The sequence below is a fragment of the Amblyraja radiata genome, chromosome 4, assembly GCF_010909765.2.
Source record: "Amblyraja radiata isolate CabotCenter1 chromosome 4, sAmbRad1.1.pri, whole genome shotgun sequence".
Taxonomy (NCBI): domain Eukaryota; kingdom Metazoa; phylum Chordata; class Chondrichthyes; order Rajiformes; family Rajidae; genus Amblyraja; species Amblyraja radiata.
In genome coordinates, this window is record NC_045959.1 from 60,102,160 (window position 1) to 60,125,503 (window position 23,344).

Genomic DNA, 23,344 nt, shown 5'->3' on the forward strand with positions numbered 1-23,344 from the left:
CACCACTCTCTGTGTGAAAAATGTTTTTCTCATCTCGGTCTTAAAGGATTTCCCCCATATCCTTAAGCTGTGACCCCTTGTCCTGGACTTCCCCAACATCAGGAACAATCTTCCTGCATCTAGCCTGTCCAACCACTTAAGATGTACCTATTTCCCTGAATCCGTGTAATTCTCTGCCATAGAAGGCAGTGGAGACCAATTCACTGGATGTATTCAAGAGAGAGTTGGATACAGCTCTTAGGGCTAATAGAATCAAAGGACATGGGGAGAAAGCAGGAACAAGGTACTGATTCTGGATGATCAGCCGTGATCATATTGTATGGCGGTGCTGGCTTGAAGGGCAGAATGGCCTACTCCTGCACCAATTTTCTATGTTTCTATTTGTTTGTACATTAAGATCGTTTGGTTAGCGCTACTGGCTAAATTTGTTTGTGGTGCATTACACCACAGCCATGCCATTCCATCCTGACCCACTGAGTTACTCTAGCACTTTGTGGGGGGTTTTTAACTCTATTCATTACCTTGTTTCATTTTGTTTTTCAGCTAAATATTTATTCATCAACTTGGCAAGAGCACATGGGAAGAAAACAATCAGGAAGGAGCAGGAAAGAACAAGGAGTCAGGGAACCCCAAAAAAGGTAATTAAGTTTTCATTACTAGAAGGAGAGATAGATTATAAAACGAAAAATGTGTTAATAGGTTGAAATTAACTGAAAATGTTGCTGAAAATGTAATTCAGATGTAAAAATCTAAATGTGAATAAAAGCTTGAACTTAGGAAATAGCAAAATTACTATGATGGGTCATTGGCTAAAACAACCTATTAATATAATAATATTCTTCCCAAAGATGAAGTATTTTACAACCAAAGAACAGTATAATCACATAATCAGTCTAGCCGTGCTGCATGAATGAAATAAATGTAGCGCATCTCTTGTACAGATTAGAGATACTGCAAAGCATGTTAACTTGTAATGCAATTGTTTGCACTTAGATAAAGCTTTAGAAAGGAAATCTTTGCTCAGACAATGGGAGGTCTTTGTGTAGGAAGGAACTGCAGATGCTGGTTTACATCGATAGACACAAAATGCTGGAGTAACTCAGGCAACATCTCTGGGTAGAAAGAATGGGTGATGTTTCGGGTCGTGACCCTTCTTCAGACTCTCTGGATAGAAGGAATGGGTGAAGTTTTAGGTCGAGACCATTCTTCGGACCCTTCTTCTGAAGAAGGGTCTTGACCCGAAACATCACCCATTCCTTCTATCCAGAGATGTTGCCTGCCCTGCTGAGTTACTCCGGCATTTGTGTCTATCTTCAATGGGAGGTCTTTACTCCCTGCCATGTGCTCCATTCATATTGTGTTGATAAGCCTGCTATTCCTCATTGCTTGTCTCTCTCTCTTTCTCATTCCAATGGAAACCATACCACAAGGTTTTCAAATTGAAGCACAATGGTCCTTAAAGGACCAAAGTGCTGCAGTAACTCAGCAGGTTAGACGGCTGCACCAAGAGAACATGGAAGGGTGACATTTTGGGTTGACACCCTACTTCCATTCTCAAAGGGGCAGCCTTACTTCAAAATAAATATTGCAATGTTGATTTTTGTTGGATGATGAGTGTATTATTTTTGTTCCTCTTCCACATAGCATCATAGCCAGCAGTGTGTAGGAAGAAACTGCAGATGCTGGTTCATTCAAAATGCTGGAGTAACTCAGCGGGTCAGGCAGCATCCCTGGAGAGAAGGAATAGGTGCAGTCTAAAGAAGGGTTCTGACCCAAAACTTCACCTATCTTTTTGCATCCAGAGATGCCCCCCTGACCCACTAAGTTACTCCAGCTTTTCATGTCCATCATAGCTAGCAGACGTGCCGCCTCATTACTCAGGTGACTCAAATCCCAACCTCCATCACTCTCTGGAGTTTGCATATTCTCCGTGTGACTATATATATCCTCCTTTCCCCACCTAGATGTTTCATTCTTCTCCCATGTCCCAAAGATATGTTAGATGGTTAACTGACCACAGTAATTTGCCTCTATTGTACAAATGAATAGTAGAATCTTGGGAGGGAAGTAAGAGAGTGGAGGGAGAGGATGTGGGGAGAATAAAATGGAATTAGTGCAAGGTTTATGCAACATCTACCCTGGGACAATGGTTCTAACTGTCTACCCAATCAATGCCTCTCAAAATTTTATTTTATTTATGAACCAATGTCGGGTTTGGCAAAGGCAAAGCTGAGCTTCACATTCCCACTACACCAACAGCAATCTGCTTGTAAGCTTGTTAAGCACTAGATGCTCATGGTAAATCTGCAGATGTCCATTCAATGTAGTTCAGAACTTTTATTAGTGCCATCAGAGGTGCCATCAAATTAATTATCTGTTTATTAATTAATTACTCCCTATCCCATAAGAATGCTCAGAATTCTTTCACATTTCTGCTCTCTGCTGCATTTCCTTCTTCTATTACTGTCTAATAGAAAGTTGCTGAACACATGGCTTTGCATTCACAGTGCACTGAATTGCATCAAAGCTTTAATCATCCCAAATGATTCATTTTCCACTTGACAGAATAGAAAAACAATAGCTTTTCACTGTAAGTGCAGCTTGTGCATGGAGCCAACTCAGACATTATTCACGGCAGATCTAGACCAAATCACCAGACGGAGGCCAAGACAATTACTTGATGGTGTGGATTTATGGGACTTAAGCCAGTCATAGAGTGAAACAGTGTGGAAACAGGCCCTTCGGTCCAACTTGCCCACACCAACCAACATGTCCCAGCTACATGTCCCACCTGTCTGTGTCTGGTCCATATTCCTCCAAACCTGCCCTATCCATGTACCTGTCTAACATTGGGATAGTCCCTGCCTCAACTGCCCCAGGATGGCAGGAGTGATGCTCTCCTTGTTCATTTTGAGTCTTCACTGGAGAGATTGTCAAGAGAGTCAAGAGTCAAGAGTGTTTTATTGTCATATGTCCCAGATAGAACAATGACATTCTTACTTGCAGCAGCACATCAGAATATATAAACATAGTACACTCTAAACAATATAATAAACGAGAGGGAAAAAAAAGTTCACTGTGTGTATATATACACACAAATACACATATATGTAGATCATAGGTAGATACAAAATGCTGGAGTAACTCAGCGGGACAGGCAGCGTCTCTGGAGAGAAGGAATGGGTGATGTTTCGGGTCAAGACCCTTCTTCAGACTTCAGGGCAGTGGACGATACAGAGATAAAATGTAGTCCTACAGGTCTACAAAGGACTACATTGTATCTCTGTACCGCCCACTACCCATTCCTTGTCTCCAGGGTTGCTGCCTGTCCCGCTGAGTTACTCCAGCATTTTGTGTCTACCTTCGATTTAAACCAGCACCTGCAGTTCTTTCCGAATGGCTGTGGGGAAGAGTAGATGTAGATAGCACACTGAGAAACTGCAGCTGAAACCAACCATGTTTCAACCCAGTTATGACAGGAGCTCTGTCGACCCTCGTCAGTGGACCACACAACGGACGTTCTCCCTCTTTGTGTGTTCAAAGCAGACAGCGTTAGCGTTACTGTGTTCTGTTCCAAGCACCATGTTAGAGGAAAGATGTTGTCAAGCTGGAAATGGTACGGAGAAAACTGATGAGGATGTTGCCAGGACTAGAGGGTCTGAGCTGTTGGGTGAGGTTGAGAAGACTGGGGTTCTATTCCTTGGAGAGGTGCTTGGGCTATTGTGAGGTGGCAGAGATCAGCAACGCTAGTCTCAGATTCAGATTCAGAATAATTTATCAGTCATATTATTTTATATTATTAGTTCAGTTCAGTTCAGTTTTATTTGTCATATGTAGGTTAACACAGGTACAATGAAATGTGTTTGACAAGACAACGGGTCACCTCAGCAATGATATTACAAGGATAAAAATAAGATTAAAACAAGATAAGATAAAAGTGAAAAAGTTATGATATTATATATCATATAATGTTATTAGTCATATACACCAACCCAAAAGCAAAGTTGACATGTGATGGAGTCCTTTACAGCCTGATCCAAGACTAAAACAGGACTTGCACAGTTCCCAATTTGACTGGGTTCAGTTGAATGCAGCTGCCAACACATTGCTGTGGAGCAAACGGAAGCCAACGGCTTAAAGGCTCATCTCCTGCACACAATAATTTGATTTAATCAATGTGGTCCTGCCAAGGGCCAGCACAGTGGGCGCAGCTGGGAGAGCTACTGTGTCACAGCGCCAGAGACCCGTGTTCAATCCTGAGTTTGGCTGTCTGTCTTGAGTTTGTACGTTCACCCTGTGACTGTGAGGATTTCTTCCGGATGCTCCAGTTTCCCACCACATCCCAAATATGTGCGGGTTTGTAGGTTAATTGGCCTCTGTAAATTGCCGCTAGTGTGTAGGGAGTGGACGGAAAAGTGGGATAACATAGAACTAGTGTGTACGGGTGATCGCTGGTCAATGTGGATTTGGTGGACCAAAGGGCCTGTTCTCATGCTGTATCCCTAAAACTAAAATTAAAATTATAACTATTGCTGCGGAAATATCAGGAGCAGAACGGCCAGGTTTTGCAACACCTTCTTCCCCCAAGCCATCAGACTCTTGAATTCCATATAATGTGCCGCCACTATTATCTATTTTATCTTTTTATCTATTTTACCTTTTTATCTATTTTATCCTTTTGTTATTTTATGTTGCACGGTGAGCCAGATGCAACAAAATTTCGTTCAGACCTGCATTTGTTGGTGTATTTTTGAATGACAATAAAGTCTTTGATTGATTGATTGATTGAGAAGGCCCATTTTCATAAACACTTTCTTATGTTATCCTGTATCTTTCAACCCCCATGAAAGGAGAAGGGCCATGTGGTGCAAACTCTCCATCGTTGCTGCCTCTCTAAGGCATGGGATTCATCATCAGAAAATTCTTCATAAGTTCATAAGTTATAGGAGCAAAATTAAGCCATTCGGCCCATCAAGTCTGCTCTGCCATTCAGTCATGGCTGATCTATCTCAATCCCATTCTTCTGCCTTCTCCCCATAACCTTTAACACCCTTTCTAATGGACACTTGCTTGCTTGCCAAAAAAATAGGCAAGATGCCTCATCATAATTGCTGAATTAATTTTACATTCATTATAAACAATGTGCTTTATTGAGCTTCTACCAGATGCAGGTGGTTTGGTTCACTTTCCTCTGTAGGGGATTGAAGAAGGGTTGTATAGAGCAGGACACAAGGCTGGAAGCTGCAGAAGTGTGAAGAAGGGAAGAAAGGCTATTTGCCAGAGGCCACACCCAGTCAATCTTTAGGGAGGAATCAATGATTCAACCCACAACTGCACTGTTGCCACAGTTTTGGCGCTATTTATTGAGTCATACACTGTGGAAACAGGCCCTTCGGCCCAACTTGCCCACACCGGCCAACATGTCCCAGCTACACTAGTCCCACCTGCCTGCATTTGGCCCATATCCCTCCAAACCCGTCCTATCCATGTACCCGTCTAACTGTTTCTTAAATGTTGGGATGGTCCCTGCCTCAACTACCTCCTCTGGCAGCTTGTTCCATACACCCACCAAAAGAAAAAAGAAAAAAACAGAAAACACAAACAGTCCAATGTCCAGCCCACGTGATCATAAAATCATAAGATTATGTGATAGGAGTAGAAGGAGGCCATTCGGCCCATCATTCAGCCCATTCAATCATGGCTGATCTATCTCTCCCTCCTAACCCCATTCTCTTGTCTTTTCCCTATAACCTCTGACTCCCGTGTCAGAACCTGTGTTGGAACCTGTGTTGAAAGTTGTGGAGCGCCCCTGATCCAGGTAAACCTACGTAAGCCCAACACAACACCCTTCTCCTCTGCCACCCGCCGCTGTGTCCCGTGGGTGCCTCCTGAGCCGATCTTGAAGGCGCGAGAGGTAATACCCTAGTTCCTCTCCTCACATCCATCTAACATCACCGATGACGAAGCAAACAGGCCTACCAAATGAAATTCTGGGCCACTGGCTGTAAAGGATGGATACCACAGGGAGAATCTTACATTTTAAGTTTGTCTGCCTGTACAATATATAACAGAAAAGTAATAATCCTTGTAAAGGATAATTCTCTGCCACAGAAGGCAGTAGAGGCCAATTCACTGGATTAATTTAAAAGAGAGTTAGATAGAGCTTTAGGGTCTAGCAGAATCAAGAGACATGGGTAGAAGGCAGGCACGGGTTACTGATTGTGGACAATTAGCCATGATCACAATGAATGGCGGTGCTGGCTCGAAGGGCCATATGGCCTCCTCCTGCATCTATTTTCTGTTTCTGTTTCTAAGGGAACATTTTACAGAAACAGTTTTATTTTGGTTAGCTTTGCCAGTCTACACCCTCTAATTTGTAACCTGTGCATAGCAGAGCATGACAAGGATTAGACTAGTTCCCGAACATCAGCCAGTAACTGGCTAATTGCATTTCAGATTAGCAAAGAAGTAGCTCAATGCACCATCATGGATCATGGTCTTTCCATAATTAGATTCAGATTGTATTGCAAAGGTAATTTTAATTTCTTTGGGACAAATTTTTGATAAAAAAGATGAAAAGAAGTGTGTACAAGTTCACGTGTGTCATTAGCCCATTCGGCCCATCGAGTCCACTCCGCCATTCAATCATGGCTGATCTCTGCCTCCTAATCCCAGTTCCCTGCCTTCTCCCCATAACACTTGACACGCGTTCTCATCAAGAATTTGTCTATCTCTTCCTTAAAAATATCCACTGACTTGGCCTCCACAGCCCTCTGTGGCAATGAGTTCCACAGATTAACTACCCTCTGACCAAAGGGTGGTTGAACATAGAACAATACAGTACAGGAACAGTCCCTTCAGCCCACAATGTCTGTGTTGAACATGATGCCGAGCTAAAGCAATCAATCTGCCTGCACATGTTCCATATTTCTCCATTCTGTGCATATCCTTGGCATGTAATTGTTCTGGAAAATGTACATTTGTGAAATCAGAAAAAAAGAGCATGTTTTTTTCAACTAGCACAGTCAATGCAAATATTCAAATCCTTTACAAACTTGCAAAATCTGCCACCGTTACAGATAATTCACGTTATTTTGTTTTTTGTTCTCCTTAAATGTGATAGAATGATGTATATTTCCTGCAGCTTCAGTAATAGCATACTGGCATCATTTGGATCAGACACAGAGAAATGACTGCTCAGAACTACTCAAGGAGTTTATGTTTGAGGGTTTTACCACTTTTAAACTGCTGATAAATATTTGCCTATTTTATAGATTGCAGATAAAATCAGTCGTATGTTTGAAGTGAAATGATGCCAAGAATTTCTAACACTGGTGTGATGATGTGTTTTGTGTTATTCACGAATCCAATGCTAGTAAAGAGAAGCTAGTAAAGTGACTGATATTTCAAAAATGGGACTAGATACAAAGTGCTGGAGTCCACTTTGGTGGGAAAAACAGGAAGGCAAATTATTATCTAAATGGTGTCAAGTTGAGAAAAGGGGAAGTACAATGGGATCTGGGGGTCCTTGTTCATCAGTCAATGAAAGTAAGCATGCAGGTCCAGCAGGCAGTGAAGAAAGCGAATGGCATGTTGGCCTTCATGACAAGAGGAGTTGAGTATAGGAGCAAAGAGGTCCTTCTGCAGTTGTATGGGGCCCTAGTGAGACCACACTTGGAGTATTGTGTGCAGTTTTGGTCCCCTAATTTGAGGAAGGACATTCTTGCTATTGAGGGAGTGCAGCGTAGGTTTACAAGGTTAATTCCCGGGATGGCGGTACTGTCATATGCTGAGAGAATTGAGCGGCTGGGCTTGTATACTCTGGAGTTTAGAAGGATGAGAGGATATCTTATTGAAACATATAAGATTATTAAGGGTTTGGACACGCTAGAGCGGGATCTTGATGGAGTCCAAAACCAGTGGCCACAGTTTAAGAATAAGGGGTAAGCCATTTAGAATGGAGATGAGGAAACACTTTTTCACACAGAGAGTTGTGAGTCTGTAGAATTCTCTGCCTCAGAGAGCGGTGGAGGCCGGTTCTTTGGATACTTTCAAGAGAGAGCTAGATAGGGCACTTAAAGATAGCAGATTCAGGGGATATGAGGAGAAGGCAGGGACAGGGTACTGATTGGGGATGATCAGTCATGATCACATTGAATGGCGGTGCTGGCTCGAAGGGCCGAATGGCCTTCTCCTGCACCTATTGTCTATTGTCTATTGTCTATTTACTGAGGTGGTATCTCTGGAGATAAAGGATGGGTAACATTTCGGGTTGGGGACCCTCCTTCAGACTGAGAGGAGGGTGAAAATGGGGCAGTGAGAATTAAAGTTGAAGGAGAGGCAAAAAATGATAACAGGATGGGCGGAGAAGAATTCAAAATTAATGAGGGAATAATAAATGAGAAATGTATCAGTAATCAAGTCTTGAGCTGTTGCCAAATGTTGCTCAGTGAACCACATCCCATCTGCTTGGTTCTGACTAGAGAACAAAGGAGGACCCAAATGAAAACAGTTACTGTCTGAATAGAGTGAGCTTGCAAAGGAGAATTTGACTAGCCCTGTGTGTCGAGTGACAGCATCACAGCTTATTGCACCATGGCAGTCAGCATAAGTGACAAGTTTGAAGAAACAAACAGGAAGGAGGTGCTCAACAGAGCAGGAATAAAGATTGTTCTTTTGTTCATTGATGGCTGTTTTCTGAATAGGGAGAGAAGAACACAAAAGATTTTAGTTTAGTTTAGAGATACAGTATGGAAATAGGACCTTCGGCCCACCAAGTCCACACCGACCAGGGATCACCTGCACACTAGTTCTATGTTACACACACTAGGGACAATTTGCAGAAGCCAATTAACCTACAAACCTGTACGTCTTTGGAATGTGAGAGGAAACAAGAGGACCGGGGAAAACCCACGCAGTCACAGGTTGAACGTACAAACTTCGTACAGACAGCACCCATAGTCAGGATCGAACCCGAGTCTCTGAAGCTGTAAGGCAACAAATCTACCGCTACGCCACGGTGCTGCCCTCGAAGCACCACTGTGCCACGTGAAGATTACAAACAATTATAAAGGGAGGTTTGGTGGCGCTGCTGGTAAAACGGCTGCCTCATGACACCAGGAACTCAGGTCTGATCCTGACCTCAGATGCTATTTGTATGAAATTTGCACATTCTACCCGTGACCACAAGGATTTCTTCCGGGTGCCCCGGTTTCCACCCACATCCCAGAAAGGTTTTTAAGTTAATTGGCCTCTGTAAATTACGCCTAGTGTGTAAGGTGCAGAAGCAAAAATGGAAAAACATAGAACCTATGTGAACAGATGATCAATGGGTAATAGGAAATTACTGCAGATGCTGGTTTAAATTGAAGGTAGACAAAAAATGCTGGAGTAACTCAGCGGGACAGGCAACATCTCTCCAGAGATGCGGCTGCCACTGAGTTACACCAGCATATTGTGTCTACCTTTGATCAATGGGTAGTGTGGACTCACTAAGCTGAAGACCCTGTTTCTATGCAATTCAATTAAATTCAATTCAATTTGTCTACCTGATACAATTAAAACAAACGATAAAATGAAATAATAAAAAGAATACCTTTTATCCGGGTTATCTGAAGGATTATCTGAATGGTGGCCGATTAGGAAAAGGGGAGATGCAACGAGACCTGGGTGTCATGGTACACCAGTCATTGAAAGTAGGCATGTAGGTGCACCAGGCAGTGAAGAAAGCCAATGGTATGTTAGCATTCATAGCAAAAGGATTTGAGTATAGGAGCAGGGAGGTTCTACTGCAGTTGTACAGGTTCTTGGTGAGACCACACCTGGAGTATTGCATACAGTTTTAGTCTCCTAATTTGAGGAAAGACATTCTTGCCATAGAGGGAGTACAGAGAAGGTTCACCAGACTGATTCCTGGGATGTCAGGACTTCCATATGAAGAAAGACTGGATAGACTTGGCTTGTACTCACTAGAATTTAGAAGATTGAGGGGGGATCTTATAGAAACTTACAAAATTCTTAAGGGGCTGGACAGGCTAGAGGCAGGAAGATTGTTCCCGATGTTGGGGAAGTCCAGAACAAGAGGTCACCGTTTAAGGGTAAGGGGGAAATCGTTTAGGACCGAGATGAGAAAAACATTTTTCACACAGAGAGTGGTGAATCTCTGGAATTCTCTGCCACAGAAAGTAGTTGAGGCCAGTTCATTGGCTATATTTAAGAGGGAGTTAGATGTGGCCCTTGTGGCTAAAGGGATCAGGGGGTATGGAGAGAAGGCAGGTACAGGATACTGAGTTGGATGATCAGCCATGATCATATTGAATGACGGTGCAGGCTCGAAGGGCCGAATGGCCTACTCCTGCACCTATTTTCTATGTTTCTATGTTTCTAATACAAAGTAGATGGATTTGTATGGACAGGATTTCATTTTAAAATTAGGGACTGAGAATAGAAAAAAGGTGAGGAGCTATAGTGTAACTAATACTTTAATTACTGTTAGATTACAACAAAATGTGGATTTTACACCAAATTCCGTTTATACCTACTGTTCAAAAATACATCTATTCTTTCCGGATTAAGTGAATTTTATTGTCATAATTTTTGTACAGATCAATGAAATTCTCACTTGCAGCAGCACAACAGATATGGAAACTTAATACTCTGCAAACACCATAATAAACAACAAAAGTTCAATACATAAAAAACAAACAATAATAGTGCAAAGACAATGACAATGCCTCCAAGTCTATGTAGCTCGTCCATGTGGTTAGGTGGAGGTTGTAGTGTTTAATAGCCTGGTGGTTGTTCGGAAGAAACTGCTCCTGAACCTGGACGTTACAGTTTTCAGGGTCCTCTACCTTCTTCTTGACCGCAGGAGTGAATTGATTGTGTGGCCAGGGTGGGGTTGGTCTCTGACGATGCTGGCTGCAGTTTTGAGGCAGCTTCTCATGAAGATCCCTTCGATGGTGGGGCGGTTAGTACCCGTGATGGACAGGGCAGTGTTCACCACTTTTTTGCCATCTTCTTCATTCCTGGGCATTCAAGTTACTGATCCAGGCCATAATGCAACCAGTCAGTATTCTCTCTAATGTACATCTAGATTGAAAAATCTAAATTTCAATGACCCATAGATTGGGAAATAAATATATTTCAATGCAAGCAGCATCGGGCATTTTTGATGGGGTCAGGAAGCAGATCAGATATAACTTCTTCCGCAATTGATTAGCTTTCTAAAATTATACATTATCTCCACAATACTTTATTGAAAATGAATATATGCTCTTGTCAGAGTACTAGAATTACATACTAGTGAAAACCATATTTTTTCCCAGGGTATCCAGGTAATTTTCAACATGTTCCAGTCAACATTTAACAACATTGATTTGCGGCAGGCAAATTACTGGAAAATGGATCATATTCTTCAAACTTTTTTTATGATATCAGGCCAAAAATAATTAGACAGAAAAGTACCATTTCAAAATTAATGGGATACCAATTGATACAGGAAAACTATACTTGAGGTTACAAGAATCTATGTGTTTTTTTTTCTTAAAATTAAGAGCTATATTATTTTTGAGTTGAATTTGGAAGTATTTCCCTTGTAAAAGATAGTGGAAATCACACACTAACTCCAAAACTGGCTGGAGTAGCCATAGACTCATGGAGTGAAACAGCCTGGAAACAGGCCCTTCGCCGAACTTGCCCACACTGACCGACATGTCCCACCTACATTAGTCCCACCTGCCTGCATTTGGCCCATATCCCCCTAAACCAGTCCTATCCTAATAATACTCATAATATTTTGATAGTCATGGTGACCAAGGGATTTCAATCAATACCAGGTAAGTGGAACTGAGACACATGGGGTCTAATTGAATGGTGATGCAGAATGGACAAGTTGAATGGCCAACTCTCATTTTAGCTTCCTTGTGCCACTCATCTCAGAAGGTGGCATAGGACGCATCATTACATCTGGAAATATAAGGTCACAATCATTTGTAGAAATAATATATCGACGCAAAATATCATGGTTAAATTATGAATAGGATGTGCCGCAGCAGTACTTGCTGCGTTACAGTTTGATCCTGACTATGGGTACTGTCTGACTATGGAAGTTTGAATGTTCTCCCTGTGACCGTGTGAGTTATCCCTGGGTGCTCCAGTTTCCTCCCACACACCAAAGACGTACAGGTTGATAAGTTAATTGGTTTTGGTAAAAATTATAAAATTATCCCTAGTGTGTAGAATAGTGCTAGTGTACGGGGATCGCAGGTCGGCATGGAATCAGTGGGCCGAAGGGACTATTTCCATGCTGACCTCTAAACTAAAACCAGAGGAACTAAATATATACACAGTACATGGGTAAACATTTGGGAAAATAACAAAATCTGAAATGTTTTCAGTATTTATCAGTAAGTGCTTAGAAACTGAAGATAATTAATATGATGATTCCTTAGACCTCCTGATGGTATGTATTCATGCCAAGAGCTGAAAAGAATAAAAATGTTTTGGGTTATAATAAGAAAAATCTTAAAAATTTGTACTGGATTAATAAATACTCAAGTGAACCATAGGGGTAGAAAATTTATTTTTCTGCAACATTTTGCAGATGTGACAAAGTTCAAAGAGGGGCGGCAGGTGGAACAGCCGTAGAGTTTCTGCCTTACAGCGCCAGAGACCCGGGTTCCATCTTGACTACGGGCTATGTGTTTGTAAAGAGTTTGTATGTTCTCCCCGTGATTGTGTGGGAAATACTTGGCTGCTGCAGTTTTCTTCCACACTCCAAAGATGTACAGGTTTGTTGACTAATTGGCTTCACTAACAAAAAATGTCAATTTTCCCTCGAGTGTAGGATGCTGTTAGTGTACAGGGTGATTGCTGGTAGGCGCAGACCCAGTGGGCCGAAGGGCCTGATTCTGTGCTGTATCTCTAAAGTCTAAATATATATTTTAATGATAAAGTGATATGGGGAATATGAACAGGATACTGGAGTGATGGCAGCCTCTGCCTACAGTCTGCCTGTTTTTCAATCTTTTTGTTATTTTTAGTCTGTTTAAAAAAGTATGTTTTGGAGGTTTCTTAGTATTTTTATGTGGGGGAGGTGGGGAGGGTAAGGGGGAAACCGTTTCTCAGTCAATTCCTGGAGAGGATGCAACTATTCTCCGAGTCGTTGGCGCAGACTTTCCTGCCGGAGACCAACCAGAGATTAAGCGGCGGCGCAGCACTGGATTCATCGCGGAGCGGGCGATGCCTTACCAGAGATCGCCGTTTGAAGCTCCGGAGTGTTGGGCCTGCTACTTCAACATCGTGGAGCTTCCAGCCACGGGCGGCGCTGACTTCAACATCGCGAGGTCCTGGGATCCCTTTGCCGAGGGCTGCCAGTGTGAATCTCCGCCCAGCTCGGCCTGTGGACTTCGGGAGCCGCGGTCCCGGTAAGAAGTGGCCAATTCGGAAGTCCAAGCCGCTGAAAATGTTCTTCCGTTCTGACGAGAGGGCCTGAACATCCGGCCACCCATAGTGGCGACTGCAGAGGGCTCGGGAGGCGCCGCCGCTTAAACTCTGGTTGGTCTCCGGCAGGAAAGGCCGCGCCAATCCAGTTGCTAGGCCGCGGGTGCGGGGGGGGGGCGAAGACGCGACTCGGAGAATAGTCGCATCCTCGCCAGGAAGTGACTGAGAAATGGTTTCCCCCTTACCCTCCCCACCTCCCCCACATAAAAATACTAAGAAACATCCAAAACATACTTTTTTAAACAGACTAAAAATAACAAAGAGATTGAAAAACAGGCAGACTGTAGGCAGCCATCACTCCAGTATCCTGTTCATATTCCCCATATCACTTTATCATTAAAATATATATTTAGACTTTAGAGATACAGCACAGAATCAGGCCCTTCGGCCCACCGGGTCTGCGCCTACCAGCAATCACCCTGTACACTAACAGCATCCTACACTCTAGGGAAAATTGACATTTTTTGTTAGTGAAGCCAATTAGTCAACAAACCTGTACATCTTTGGAGTGTGGAAGAAAACTGCAGCAGCTAAGGATTTCCCACACAATCACGGGGAGAACATACAAACTCTTTACAAACACATAGCCCGTAGTCAGGATGGAACCCGGGTCTCTGGCGCTGTAAGGCAGAAACTCTACAGCTGCTCCACCTGCCGCCCCTCTTTGAACTTTGTCACATCTGCAAAATGTTGCAGAAAAATACATTTTCTACCCCTATGGTTCACTTGAATATTTATTAATCCAGTACAAATTTTCAAGATTTTTCTTATTATAACCCAAAACATTTTTATTCTTTTCAGCTCTTGGCATGAATACATACCATCAGGAGGTCTAAGGAATCATCATATTAATTATCTTCAGTTTCTAAGCACTTACTGATAAATACTGAAAACATTTCAGATTTTGTTATTTTCCCAAATTTTTACCCATGTACTGTGTATATATTTAGTTCCTCTGGTTTTAGTTTAGAGATACAGCATGGAAATAGTCCCTTCGGCCCACTGATTCCATGCTGACCTGCGATCCCCGTACACTAGCACTATTCTACACACTAGGGATCATTTTATAATTTTTACCAAAACCAATTAACTTATCACCCTGTACGTCTTTGGTGTGTGGGAGGAAACTGGAGCACCCAGGGATAACTCACACGGTCACAGGGAGAACATTCAAACTTCCATAGTCAGACAGTACCCATAGTCAGGATCGAACTGTAACGCAGCAAGTACTGCTGCGGCTCATCCTATTCATAATTTAACCATGATATTTTGCGTCGATATATTTTTTCTACAAATGATTGTGACCTTATATTTCCAGATGTAAGATGGATCTAATGATGCGTCCTATGCCACCTTCTGAGATGAGTGGCACAAGGAAGCTAAAATGAGAGTTGGCCATTCAACTTGTCCATTCTGCATCACCATTCAATTAGACCCCATGTGTCTCAGGTCTACTTCCCCGGTATTGATTGAAATCCCTTGGTCACCATGACTATCAAAATATTATGAGTATTATTAGGATAGGACTGGTTTAGGGGGATACGGGCCAAATGCAGGCAGGTGGGACTAATGTAGGTGGGACATGTCGGTCAGTGTGGGCAAGTTCGGCGAAGGGCCTGTTTCCAGGCTGTTTCACTGCATGAGTCTATGGCTACTCCAGCCAGTTTTGGAGTTAGTGTGTGATTTCCACTATCTTTTACAAGGGAATACTTCCCAATTCAACTCAAAAATAATTTAGCTCTTAATTTTAAGAAAAAAAAACACAGATTCTTGTAACCTCAAGTATAGTTTTCCTGTATCAATTGGTATCCCATTAATTTTGAAATGGTACTTTTCTGTCTAATCATTTTTGGCCTGATATCATAAAAAAAGTTTGAAGAATATGATCCATTTTCCAGTAATTTGCCTGCCACAAATCAATGTTGTTAAATGTTGACTGGAACATGTTGAAAATTACCTGGATACGCTGGGAAAAAAATATGGTTTTCACTAGTATGTAATTCTAGTACTCTGACAAGAGCATATATTCATTTTCAATAAAGTATTGTGGAGATAATGTATAATTTTAGAAAGCTAATCAATTGCGGAAGAAGTTATATCTGATCTGCTTCCTGACCCCATCAAAAATGCCCGATGCTGCTTGCATTGAAATATATTTATTTCCCAATCTATGGGTCATTGATATTTAGATTTTCCAATCTAGATGTACATTAGAGAGAATACTGACTGGTTGCATTACGGCCTGGATCAGCAACTTGAATGCCCAGGAATGAAGAAGATGGCAAAAAAGTGGTGAACACTGCCCTGTCCATCACGGGTACTAACCGCCCCACCATCGAAGGGATCTTCATGAGAAGCTGCCTCAAAACTGCAGCCAGCATCGTCAGAGACCAACCCCACCCTGGCCACACAATCAATTCACTCCTGCGGTCAAGAAGAAGGTAGAGGACCCTGAAAACTGTAACGTCCAGGTTCAGGAGCAGTTTCTTCCGAACAACCACCAGGCTATTAAACACTACAACCTCCACCTAACCACATGGACGAGCTACATAGACTTGGAGGCATTGTCATTGTCTTTGCACTATTATTGTTTGTTTTTTATGTATTGAACTTTTGTTGTTTATTATGGTGTTTGCAGAGTATTAAGTTTCCATATCTGTTGTGCTGCTGCAAGTGAGAATTTCATTGTTCTGTACAAAAATTATGACAATAAAATTCACTTAATCCGGAAAGAATAGATGTATTTTTGAACAGTAGGTACAAACGGAATTTGGTGTAAATTCCACATTTTGTTGTAATCTAACAGTAGTTATAGTATTAGTTACACTATAGCTCCTCACCTTTTTTCTATTCTCAGTCCCTAATTTAAAAATGAAATCCTGTCCATACAAATCCATCTACTTTGTATTAGAAACATAGAAACATAGAAAATAGGTGCAGGAGTAGGCCATTCGGCCCTTCGAGCCTGCACCGCCATTCAATATGATCATGGCTGATCATCCAACTCAGTATCCTGTACCTGCCTTCTCTCCATACCCCTTGATCCCTTTAGCCACAAGGGCCACATCTAACTCCCTCTTAAATATAGCCAATGAACTGGCCTCAACTACCTTCTGTGGCAGAGAATTCCAGAGATTCACCACTCTCTGTGTGAAAAATGTTTTTCTCATCTCGGTCCTAAACGATTTCCCCCTTACCCTTAAACTGTGACCCCTTGTTTTGGACTTCCCCAACATCGAGAACAATCTTCCTGCATCTAGCCTGTCCAACCCCTTAAGAATTTTGTAAGGTTCTATAAGATCCCCCCTCAATCTTCTAAATTCTAGTGAGTACAAGCCAAGTCTATCCAGTCTTTCTTCATATGGAAGTCCTGACATCCCAGGAATCAGTCTGGTGAACCTTCTCTGTACTCCCTCTATGGCAAGAATGTCTTTCCTCAGATTAGGAGACTAAAACTGTAGGCAATACTCCAGGTGTGGTCTCACCAAGAACCTGTACAACTGCAGTAGAACCTCCCTGCTCCTATACTCAAATCCTTTTGCTATGAATGCTAACATACCATTGGCTTTCTTCACTGCCTGGTGCACCTGCATGCCTACTTTCAATGACTGGTGTACCATGACACCCAGGTCTCGTTGCATCTCCCCTTTTTGTAATCGGCCACCTGGGAGGCTGACCTGGAATGTTAGATCGCATGGGATCCAAGGAGAGATAGAAAATTGGCTCCATGGAAGGAAGCAGAGGGTGATGGCGGAAGGTTGCTTCTCGGAGTGGAGGTCTGTGACTAGTGGTGTGCCTCAGCGCTTGGTTCTGGGCCCGTTACTGTTTGTCATCTACATTAATGATTTGGATAAGAGCATACAGGGCAAGATTAACAAGTTTGCTGATGATACAAAAGTGAGTGGTTTTGCAGATAGTGAAGATGGTTGTGAAAGATTGCAGCAGGATCTGAATCGATTGGCCAGATAGGCGGAGGAATGGTTGATGGAATTTAATACAGAGAAGTGTGAGGTGTTGCATTTTGGGACGTCTAACAAGGGCAGGACCTACACAGTGCATGGTAAGGCTCTGGAGAGTGTTGTAGAGCAGAGTGATGTATGACTATATGTGCATAGTTCCTTGAAGGTCAAGTCACAGGTAGATAAGGTGGTTAAAAAGGTTTTCGGCACAATGGCCTTCATCAGTCAGAGTATTGAGTATAGAAGTTATATGTGGAAGTTGTAGGTAGAAGTCATGTTGCCGTTGTATAAAACGTTGATGAGACCTCATTTAGAATATTGTGTTCAGTTCTGGGAACAATGTTATAGGAACGATATTGTCAAGTTTCAAAGGGTTCAGAAAAGATTTACAAGGATGTTGCCAGGACTAGAGGGTGTGAGCTATAGGGAGAGGTTGAGTAGGAGAGCAGGAGGATGAGGGGCGATTTTATAGAAATATACAAAATCATGCGAGGAATAGATCAGGTAGATGCACAGAGTCTCTTGCCCAGAGTAGGAAAATCGAGGACCTGATAACGTAGGTTTAAGGTGAAGCGGAAAAGATTTGATAGGAATCCGAGGGGTAACATTTTCAAACAAAGGGTGGTGGGTGCATGGAACAAGCTGCCAGAGGAGGTAGTTGAGGCTGGGCCTATCCCATCATTTAAGAAACAGTTAAACAGGTACATGGATAGGACATATTTTAGAGGGATATGGACCAAGCGCAGGCAGGTGGGATAGGTGTCGCTGGGACATGTTCGTCGGTGTGGGCAAGTTGAGCCAAAGGGCCTGTTTCCACACTGTATCACTCTATGACCCTATGACTCTATGATAATCACCGTGTGCTCTCATAACTTAGCGATTTCTGCTTTTACGTTTTCTACTTCTTGTTCTTTCTGTTTAAGATCCTGGTGTTGAGATCTGACTGTCGATAGCAACAGCTGGAATGCTCCTTTGTGGCTTCCCTTTTTCTCAAGGAACCCGCTCCCTTTTAACTGTGTAAATATATGTCTGAAGAAGGTTCTTGACCAGAAATGTCACCTATTCCTACTCCTTTTCTCCAGAGATGCTGTCTGACCAACTGAGTTACTCCAGCTTTTTGTGTCTATCTTTGGTTTAAATCGGCTACTGCAGTTCCTTCCGACACATTGAAATGTTTCCATTGTGCCAATGCTAAATTCGGAAGAGAGCACATTTCTATCACAAAGAAATGCCATGAATTTTCAATCATCATTGACAAATCCAATGGGATAGCTTCAATTTATGGGAAGGTTTGCAATGAAAATATCTGTAAAGCACTGATGAATGTTAATGGCATCCTTGTCATTTGTTTTTGTATACGTATAATTAGACTCGCAGTTGACAATTATTTGTTACACTGCAGCTGTGATCTACCTGCTTCCAGCAAATCAAGCAGACTGCGATTTCTTTTTAGAATAGTGCAGTCATGTTGCTGAGTGTAATAGGAAAAACGGGAACCATTTCCTCATGTCCACTATGCAATGGAGAAAGTTGTTCAAATCAATAGCAGTTCAAATAAATTGCTGTTCAAATCAATAGCAGTTCAAATCAATAGCTGTTCAAATCAATAGCTTGTTAAATCAATAGCTGTTCAAATTGAGTCCAAGTTCATAGGAGTAAATATCATCAGCAGCTTATCCTGGACCAGCTATAACCAAGCAATGCTCAAGAAAGCACACCAGCGCATCTACTTCCTTAAAAGTGCTCAGGAGTTCAGCGAGTCCACAGCGACTCTCACCAACTTCTACAGATGCGCCTTAGAAAGCATTTTACTGCGTGCCTTGGGAACAGCTCCATCCACACAAGAAATTGCAGAGAATTCTGGAGGCAGCCCAGATCATCATGCAAACCTCCCTTCCACTGACTCCATCTACACGTCATGCTGCCTCTGCAAGACTACCAGCATAATCAAGGATGACTCTCATCCTTGACATTCCCTCTTCTCCCCTCTCCCATCAGGCAAGAGGGACAGAAGAGTGAAAACGCATACCTCGAGATTCAGAGAGAGTTTCTTCCCAGCTTCCCAAGTTCAGTTGCTTCCCAGGCCTACCCTCCACCTCATTGGAGACCCTTATCTATCTTTACTGGACTTTATCTTGCACTAAATGTTATTGCCTTTATCCTGTGTCTGTCTGTACACTGTGGGACTGGCAGCATCTCTGGAGAGAAGGAATGGATGACATTTTGTGTCGAGACCCTTCTTCAGACTGAAAGTCACGGGACAGGAAAACGAGAGATATAGACGATGATGTAGAGAGATAAAGAACAATGAATTAAATTATGCTGAAAATTAACAATGATAAAGGAAACAGCCCATTGTTAGCTGTTTGTTCAGTGAGAATGAGAAGCTGGTGTGATTTGGGTGGGGGAGGAATGGAGAGAGAGGGAATGCAGGGGTACTTGAAGAGAGAAATTTCTGTGTTGTAAGCTGCCCAAGCAAAATATGAGAGTCTGTTCCTCCAATTTGCATTTAGCCTCATTCTGACAATGGAGGAAGCTAAGGACAGAAAGGTCAGTGTGGGAATGGGAAGGAGAATTAAAGTGTTTAGCAACCGGGAGATCAGGTAGATTCAGGCGAAGGTGTTCAGCAAAACGATCGCACAATCTGTGTTTGGTCTCGCTGATGTATAAGAGTCCACATCTTGAACAACGGCTACAGTAGATGAGGTTGGAGGGGGTGCAAATGAACCTCTGCCTAACCTTAAAGGACTGTCGGGGAGCCTAGACAGAGTGGAGGGAGGAGGTATAGCGACAGGTGTTGCATCTTCTGCGGTTGCAGGGGAAGGTACCTAGGGAGGGGTTGGTTTGGATGGGAAGAGATGAGTTAACCAGAAAGTTGCAGAGGGAATGGTTTCTGCGGAAAGCTGAAAGGGGTGGAGATGGGAAGATGTGAACAGTGGTGGGATCCCGTTGGAGGTGGATTATGTGTTGTATGCGATGGCTGATGGGGTGAAATAACTAGGGGGTCTCTGTCCCTGTTGCAACTAGGGGGAGGGGTGGGGAGCAAGGGCAGTTCTGTGAGGTACCGAGGAGGCACTTGTGAGGGCCTCATCTATGATGGGAGAGGGGAATCCCTGTTCCCTAATGAATGAGAACATCTCGGATGTCCTGGCACGGAAGACCTCATCTTGGACGCAGATGCGGCGTAAGAATTGGGAGTAGGAGATAGAGTCTTTGCTGGAAGCTGGGTGGGAATAGGTGTCAGGACAATTTACATATATACCGAGCCAATTAACCTACAAACCTGCACATCTTTGGAGTGTGGGGAGAAAACCCACGTGATCTCAGGGAGAACATACAAACTCCATACAGACAGCACCTGTAGTCGGGATTGAACCCGCATCTCTGGTGCTGAAAGCGCTGTAAAATCTGCAACTCTACCACTGTGCCACCATGCAGCCCTGTTGTAAGGCTGTTCTCTGGCCCTTCATTCATTATCCAAGTTGAACAACCCACTTACTCAATAATCATGAGCAGTGGAAGTGCATGAACTTATCGTGAAAAATTGTGGAAACTGCATATCCATAGACCCCGGAAGGTAGACTTTAGAGTTAGACTGCAGACTTTAGAGATTCAGCACGGAAACAGGCCCTGCATCTCACCGGGTCTGCACTGACCAGCGATCACCATGTATGCTAGCACTCTCCTATACACTGGTAATTCGAATGTCACTGTACGTTAATTGGTACATGTGACAATAGACTGACCTTGAACCTTGAAGCTTGAACCTTTGGGACAATTTACAATTTTGTCAAAGTCAATTAACCTACAAACCGGAATGTCTTTGGAGTGTGGGTAGAAACCCAGAGAAAACCCACGCAGGTCACAGGGAGAACGTACAAACTCCGTATAGACAGCGTCCACAGTCAGGATCGAACCAGGGACTCTGGGGCTGTAGGCAGCAACTCTACCACTGTGCCAACGTGACGCCCCCACAGGTAGATAGATTGCTTAAAAAGGCATAAAATCCATGAGACTTTATCAACATCGCTACTGAACATAAGATCAGGGAGTTCATGCTGGAAACGTATAAAAGCCAGAGCACTGAATATGGTTACGATCATCAGAGTCCAGGGACAATGTGATTGCTTAAGAGAAGATGCAAAAGAGATGTACAAGAATGTTGCCAGGGTTGCAAGATTTTAATTATGAGGAAGACTAATCGTACTGTGCTGTTCTCTTTGGAACAAGTACCGAAGGCAGTTTAATTGTAGTCTACAAAGTAAGACGGGGTGAAAAGGAAAGTCCTATTTCTCTCGACTGAGAGGTCAATAACTAGGGCCATGGTTTAAAATAACAATCAGTCAAGAGTACAGTGACACAATGGCGCAGCGGTAGAGTTGCTGCCTTACAGCGCCAGAGACCCGGGTTCGATCCTGACTAGGGGTCTGTCTGTACAGAGTTTGTACGTTCTCCGTGTGACTGCGTGAGTTTTCTCTGGTTGCCCCGGTTTCCTCACACATTCCAAAGACGTGTAGGTTTATTGGCTTCAGTAAAATTGTAAGTTGTACCTGGAATTAGTGTACGGAATGATTGCTGTTCAGAGTGTACTCGGTGAAACAAAGGGCCTGTTCCCACACTGTATCTTTAAACTAAACGGGTCTAATACTCACTCCATGGCAGCCTAATGGATACAGTGACCAAGATTACATTTTGTGAAGAACCTGATGAATAGTTGAAGCAGCCCAACTTACAAGGGCATGGACTGGAAAAGAGCTAATTGTGCCAAACTTCTTTAAAGCTGAGCTTTTGGGAGCTTTTGTAGCGTACTAACGAGTCAGCGGAAAGACTGTACGTGATTACCATCGAGCCATCCACAGTGTACAGATACATGATTAAGAAAATAATGTTTAGTGCAAAACAAAGTCCAGTACTGTCCAATTAAAGATAGTCCGAGGGTCTTCAATGAGGTAGATAGTTGCTCAGGACTGGTCTCTCGTTGTTGATAGAATGGTTCAGTTATGTGATAACAGCTGGAAGAAAGTCTGTGCATCTTGATGGGCCCAACTAACTGATACCAGATTGGTCCACCTGGACCTCAGTTATCCTACGTCTTATAAAACCCAGGCATTCCAGATAGAGGGGGGATGAGAGAGGGTGAGAAAAGCAGGAGAGAAAAAGAAAGAGATAGTGAGAAAGTGAAGGAGAGAAAGAAAGAGAAAGAGAAAGTGAAAGAGAAAAAGAAAGTGAAAGAAAGAGAAAGAGAAAGAGAAAAAGAAAGAGAGAAAGAGAAAGAGAGGAAGAGAGAAAGAGAAAGAGAGGAAGAGAGAAAGAGAAAGAGAAAGAGGAAGTGGAAGAGGAAGGGGAAGAGGAAGAGGATGGAGAAGAGGAAGAAAGAAGAAAGAAGAGGGAGAGGGGAGAGAGAGTGTACATCTCTCTCTCCCCTCGCGCTGGGGTGAACTAACGTGATATGTTTTATTTATAATGACAAGAAAGGCCAGGGCCACATGGCGGCTCAGCTTTGGGGAATGAAGAGGAAGCGTTGGCGGTCTCAGGCTTATCCTGGAGACCCAGGCTTTGCGCGGCCACTCAGTTTTTGCCTCAGTAGAGGTATTGGCTGTCTAGGGCTTCTTCCTGGCAGCCTAGCCTGTTGCATGCTATCCAGTCAACGGAAAGACAATATACGATTATAATCGAGCCATCCTCACTGTACAGAAACAGTATAAAGTGAATAACATAACATGTGTCAGCAGAAGATTAGGTGAGCTGCCACAAAAACGGGGAAACACTCATTTCTATAAGTTCGCTGGGACTTTTCAGTCAAGATCACGGCATGAGTTCAGGAGAAATTGGAGGAAGTTCTCCCTTTGAACATTGAACAGCCAGCAGCATTAATGCTTAGG

The 23,344-nt window shown here is 43.0% G+C and overlaps 1 protein-coding gene across 1 annotated transcript in view; it reads left to right on the forward strand.

The window, feature by feature from the left end:
• The window catches only part of dlgap1 (DLG associated protein 1), a 338,923-nt gene that overhangs the window by 101,263 nt on the left and 214,316 nt on the right, over positions 1-23,344 (forward strand). The window contains exon 2 of the mRNA XM_033019586.1: positions 544-638. The gene's annotated coding sequence lies outside the window, so the exon portion shown is untranslated. The remainder of the gene's footprint in view (positions 1-543; positions 639-23,344) is intronic.